This window comes from Rhipicephalus microplus, chromosome 8 (assembly GCF_043290135.1).
Source record: "Rhipicephalus microplus isolate Deutch F79 chromosome 8, USDA_Rmic, whole genome shotgun sequence".
NCBI classification, from domain to species: Eukaryota; Metazoa; Arthropoda; class Arachnida; order Ixodida; family Ixodidae; genus Rhipicephalus; species Rhipicephalus microplus.
Window position 1 is genome coordinate 80,624,752 of NC_134707.1, and position 6,899 is coordinate 80,631,650.

Below are 6,899 nucleotides of genomic sequence, written 5' to 3' on the forward strand. Positions count from 1 at the left end.
GCAGGAGACAATAGAAGGATCGTAATATGGTTTTAGGCGGTCTATGTGGACGGTCTCACGTCCACGGCGTCGTTGATCGTGGGGCTGTTCAAGCGGCTCCACGATGTAATTGACGGGTGAAGTTTGTTTAACCACACGGTAAGGTCCGTCATACTTGTACATCAGTTTCGTTGAGAGACCAGGGCTGGTTGAAGGGATGCGAAGCCAGACAAGGTCATCCGATGCATAAGAAGCCGGAGGCGTCGGGCTATCGCGGTGGTGTTTCTGGCGTTGCTGTTCAGCACTTGTGAAGGAGCGGGCAAGCTGACGACACTCTTCCGCGTATTTAGCAGCTTGTGACATCGTCGTTGACTCAGCAACATCCGGGTCGCCTTCACCTCAACGGCGTTGAGGTGAAGGCGACCGGTGTCTGTTGAAGTTCCGGCGAGGTGAAAATGTGTCCATGGTGGTAGTCTCGCCATATACAGCCGGCTCCGGTCGTGGGGGTAAATCATAATTGTTGGGCCTGACGTCGTCATGCAGGAAAAACTCACGCCGTCGACAAAATCGTGCCACGTGACCCGCAATTCCACAGGCGAAGCATATGGGGCGGTTGTCTTGAGTGCGCCAAGGGTTCTGAAAGCGTCGAGGTGGTGGTCGGGAGAAAGGACGGGCAGCCTGGTACATAGGCTCAGTCGGTACGACAAAAGGACGCGTGGACGTAGGCGTTCGCGACAAAGAAACGTGGCCGTTCGCGACAGGTGGACGTCGGGTTCCGTTCAGTGCTTCGGCATAGGTCAATGGAGCAGCCACAGGTGGTGCGTGAGCTGTTGGTAGCGCCTCGGACACTTGCTCCTGGACTACTCGCTGTATTGATGGCGCTAAAGTAGATGGGGCACTTTCGGAGGTATAAGGCACGAGGGACAACTGGCGTGCGACCTCCTCCCGTACAAATTGCTTGATCTCGAGAAGCAAAGTGGTGGGATCTATAGAGCCAGCCGACGTTAAAGCGGAAATGGTTGCACATAACGCGGTAGCACGACGAGTGGTGTCACGCTGTTTCCAGAGCTTATCATAGCTCTGACACAGTTGGATCACTTCCGCTACCGTTTGTGGGCTTTTGGCAACAAGCATCTGAAATGCGTCGTCAGTCACGCCTTTCAAGATGTGTTTGATCTTCTCGGCTTCTGTCATGGCCGAGTTGACACGCCGGCAAAGGTCGACCACATCTTCGATATAACTGGTGTAATGCTCACCATTCTGCTGAGCCCTGGTACGCAAGCGCTGTTCGGCCCGTAGTTTGCGAAGTGCTGGACGGCCAAACAAGTCCGCAAACGCCGTTCGGAAGGCCGACCAGGTGGGGAAGTCTCTCTCGTGATTACGGTACCACAGACTGGCGACGTCGGTCAAATAAAATTGGACGACAGTAAGCTTGTGTGCATCGTCCCACCTGTTGTGCTTGCTCACCCGGTCGTATTCGTCGAGCCAGTCTTCCGCGTCTTTGTCATCGGTTCCACTGAAGGTAGGTGGATCGCGTTGCCGAAAGGAGCCGAGACAGACAGGAGCTGCAGTAGTTGGAGCCGAGGCGGCCGCCTGCTGATCATCGTCCGTGGACATCGTAGCAACTGGAGGCAACGTACGGTTTCGCAGTTCCAGGATTAGGCGTTACCCAGCACCTCCACCAATTATAATGAGGCGTTTTAGAGTTGCACTCTTTTATAAAACAGGAGAGCGGTCACGACACGTCAAGTGGTAATGGCGGAACCAGCCTGAGTCGCCAGCCAAGCAAACGTCGTCTTCTTCACCGACTGAGTCATACCCCCTGCCCTTCTGAGTAGCATTCATCTTCTTCACTACAATATATATATATATATATATATATATATATATATATATATATATATATATATAGAATAGAGAGAGAGAGAGAGATACGCTTAAAGTAGCTGAAGTGGTTGTCACTTGACCCAATCATGTGTGTGTATATATATATATATATATATATATATATATATATATATATATATATATAGACGTAGCGAGAAAGGAAGCGCACATATATATGTGCACATATATATATATATTGTGGTAAAGCCTTTGAACAGTGGGTCATCCTCTTCAGCGCCTTCTAGTGGGTCGCCCTTTTTCTTAAGAAGAAGAGCAGCTCGTGCAGAGAGTCGATCCCCGCATTGACTGTCGCTGTCGTGAATCATCGCTGAGTGTCCGTCAATAAACCGCTTAACAATTTGGTGGAGGTGCTGAGAGTGCTGTGCCCTTCAAACACCTTCGGTCAGCATTCGATGCCCTTGGAGCTTCGATCCCGTACCGTGCCTCCAACCATGTACCAAGACGCCGCCCAGCAAAACCTTCCTCCTACGTCGCTGCCATGTCCCGGTGTCCCCCGCATTCGCGACCCTCCTGTCTTCACCGGCGCGGATGGCACCGACGTCGAGGACTGGCTTGCCATGTACGAACGTGTGAGCGTCCCCAATCATTGGGATGAGGCAGCTAAACTAGGTAACCTGTTCTTCTACCTTGCGGGTGTGGCCGGAATGTGGTACAATAACCACGCATCTGATTTCCCGACTTGGTCCGCTTTTAAAACCGCTGTCGTCGACGTGTTCGGCCGCCCTGCTGTTCGTAAGCTGCAAGCTGAACAGCGTTTACGTGAACGAGCCCAGCAGACCGGTTAGTCCTTCACAAGTTATATCGAGGACATCCTTGACTTGTGCAAGAAAGTCGACCCGAACATGTCAGAGGCTGACAAAATCACGCATGTTCTAAAAGGCATCGCCGACGATGCCTTCACCATGCTCCTGGCAAAGAACCCCCGCACTGTGGCAAAAGTCATCATGTTATGCCAAAGTTACGACGAGCTGCGGCGGCAGCGCTTGATGACCCGTCGTCCGCCACCACGTGATGCTGATCTCTCGGCCTTGTCAGCAGTTCCAGACCACGCAACCTTGCTCGCCGAAATCAAGTCGTTCGTGCGTGAGGAAGTTGCCCGCCAGGTCTCTCTACTGGCTTTTGCTTCCCCACAACAAGCTCAACAGCCATCAAGTACACTACTACCTCCGCTCCGCCGAGCCATTCAGCAGGAAATCGCGGAGGTCGTCCCTGAATACCACCAGCCACCTCCTGCATCTGTGCCACTCAGCTACGCCCAAGTTGTTGCCAGGCCGCCCCCACCGATTTCTGTCACTGTTCCGCTAAATTACACCGAAACCGTCGCGAGGCCCCAGGCCTTTGGAGAACCTGTCTCGCCTACATACGCCGGCGTCACCCACGTGCCCCGAGTGCCGCCTACCATGCACTCATATCAGCAGCCGGCTCGCCAATCGCGTTCTGCGACATGGATGCGACCAGCAAACCAATGGCGCACTGCTGATAATCGCCCCATCTGTTTTGCTTGCGGTTGCGTCGGTCATGTGGCACGATATTGCAATCGTGTGCAGCAACCGCAGGTCGCCTCCAACTTTCCCAGCCAGTCAAGACGCTCTTATGACCTACCGCCGCCTATGTCACCGTCGTCCCGCCCCGTTCCGTCTACCCGCCGTTCACCATCTCCACGACGTCGCTCACTGTCACCGATGCGGCCACGTCCACTCGAGGGCGACCAGGAAAACTAGTCGTCGCAGTCCACGAGGCAAGGGCTGCGACGCTGTCGAACTGCGGAAGCCCTCAGGAAAGCCCGTCGAACGTGATAGACGTGCTTGTGGATGGCGTTCGTGCATCTGCCCTTGTAGATACTGGAGCCGCCGTATCCGTGATGGACGAAAAACTTTGCCGATTACTGCGCAAAGTGACCACGCCGCTTTGCGGGCTCTCCCTCCGTACAGCCAGCGCCCAAAGAATTCACCCTACAGCGATGTGCACAGCCCGCCTTATGATTCAGGACGTGATGTATGCGGTCGAATTCATCATAATTTCTTCATGCTCTCACGACGTCATCCTAGGATGGGATTTTCTCTCCCGCCACGGCGCCGTCATTCATTGCGCACCAGCAGAAATAGGTGCCCACTCAGACGGATCTGGCCTGTACGGAAGTATCGTGTCGATGGTGTGTGACGGGTGCCTTCCATATAATAAAAAGAAAGGTGAAAAGCCAGTAGTGCTCTGAGGGGCGGTATTATATGCGTAGGTGACGAAGGGTAGAATGGAATCCCAATTTGTGTGATCGGCGGTGACGTATTTGGAGAGCATGTCGCCCAGCGTACGGTTGTCAGCGCCGCAAAACTTCAACGCACCTGTCGCCGGTAGGTCTGCAACCTCTACCTTGCCCTGCCAGGCCGTTTGGGCGCGTTGGCATCGATTTGTATGGGCCACTTCCACTAACGTCGGCTGGTAACCGCTGGGCCATTGTTGCTGTGGACCACCTCACGCGATACGCCGAAACGGCCGCTCTTCCCGCGGCTACAGCGAGCGATGTGGCTTCCTTTCTGCTCCAACGATTCATCCTGCGACACGGTGCACACCAGGAACTGCTCAGTGACCGAGGCCGTGTCTTCCTGTCTGAAGTCGTTCAAGCCATTCTCAAAGAGTGCAACGTTGTTCACCGCAAAACTGCTGCTTACCACCCGCAGACGAATGGCCTCACAGAACGCTTCAACCGTACGCTGGGCGACATGCTCTCCAAATACGTCACCGCCGATCACACAAATTGGGATTCCATTCTACCCTTCGTCACCTACGCATAGAATACCGCCCCTCAGAGCACTACTGGCTTTTCACCTTTCTTTTTATTATATCGAAGGCACCCGTCACACACCATCGACACGATACTTCCGTACAGGCCAGATCCGTCTGAGTGGGCACCTATTTCTGCTACAGCCAAGCTTGCTGAAGAATGTCGAGAGCTTGCAAAGACCTTTACTGTGCATGATCAAGAGCGGCAAAAAAGCATTCGCGCTGACGCCAGTACTACTGCACCCACATTCCTCCCTGGAGCGCTCGTCTGGCTCTCGATCCCTACGACTGCAACTGGCCTATCTTCAAAACTATTGCCTAAATACGAAGGCCCCTACCGTGTCGTCAAATGCACTTCCCCAGTCAACTACTTGATTGAACCCATCGAACAATCTTCGGACATGCGTCGTCGAGGACGCGACATTGTTAACGTGGAGCGCCTCAAGGCCTACCATGACCCGCTCATTGTAACCAGCTGTTAGGTCGCCAGGCGGCTCCCTTTTCGTACCCGGGGTAGTTGTGGTAAAGCCTTTGAACAGTGGGTCATCCTCTTCAGCGCCTTCTAGTGGGTCGCCCTTTTTCTTAAGAAGAGCAGCTCGTGCAGAGAGTCGATCCCCGCATTGACTGTCGCTGTCGTGAATCATCGCTGAGTGTCCGTCAATAAACCGCTTAACAATTATATATATATATATATATATATATATATATATATATATATATATATATATATATATATATATATATATATATAATGTCATGACCAAGCAAGACGCTGGCGCTTCGGCGCACGGATAGCTAGAGCAAGGAGGAGGAAGACGAAGTACAGAATAAGAACAGCTGGCCCAGAATCGGGTGTTGTCTCTTTTCTCTCCGTTACAAAGGCGCAGTCGACGAAGAAGAAGGCTTACGTCCCAGCATCGTCATCCAGGACAGCTGCGATAAGCGCCGCTTGAGGACGGCGTCAAGGCCTCCTTGGCAGCGGTTCACCTGCCGCCACTGCCACCACCGTTCGGGGACGGCGTCAAGGCCTCCTCGGTGGCTGCAGTACCCGTTACCGGTACCATTTCACAAGGGATGCCATCCACGCGTCCTTGGCTATGGATTCGGCCGTCAGCGCAAGTCGACAAGTGAACCCTCTGCCGGAAGCCACTGGTACGTGTCTTCGTGGTTCGTCGGTAGTGCGGGCTTCTCCATGGAGGAACGCCGTTCACGCTTCCTTGGCAATGGGGTCCCACCCGTCGCTTCAGCTACCCTTCAAACCTCCAGTAGACGGCGTCCAGGCCTCCCCTGCGGTTGTAGGACATGACCTTATCGACACCCTGCCACCATTTCACGGCATGGATCCGCACCGGCTCCTGTCCTTTGAGAATGCCGCTCACGCTTCCCATGGCCTACATTGCCGTTGCCGCACTCTTTGAACATACGAGCTGCCAGGGAACGACGTCCAGGCTTCTCTGCTCGTCAACCTCACCGGCGTGAGTGCTGCAACCGCTACTCATTCGAAGACCGCGATCACCAACGCTTCGGACTTCACACACGACAGCGCCGCGAACCTGCGGCGTACCATCGCGCTACTCCGCGTCAAGACTGACGAACTGACAGCGTCAATCTCCGAGCGAGCTCCTACAATGTTGTCAGAATTGCGTGTCACTAACGCCGTGTTGGACGTAGCTGCCTTGCACGACCTTGAGGCAAGCCCATTGGAGCAACGCAGGCAGCTTTGGGGCACCCTCCTGCAGCTCTCAGACCAGCTGGACGGCGTTGCCTCAGTGATATCTGCATTCTCATGTGCCGCCCCACCATCGCCGTCCACCTACGAACTGCCGGAATTCGACGGGGTTCGGAACAACGCCGACAGCTGGGTGGCAACCGTCACCGTGCTAGCAATGTGCGAGGCCTGGACGGAATCTCGGATATCGACCGTGGCTGTAGACCGTCTTAGAGAAGGTGCAGTGGCGTGGCACCGGTATGAAGGCTGGAAGCAGCAGTCATGGGTTGAGTGGAGCTGCAAGCTCATAGCTGCTTTCGGTCGTATTCCTTACCACTTCTCCACCACCACCCCGTCCAACCTGGCCGGTATCGAGGAGCAAGCTCCAGAGGCTTTCCACCTCGAGGCTGCAGCTGTGCGCTGCAGCTTACCACACGAGAAGTTCCCGAAGCAAGTTCACTGCGGCCAGAGGCCACTACCGAAGTCGGACCTCTTGAAGGGCGTTACTCCGAAGAAACAGCCACAG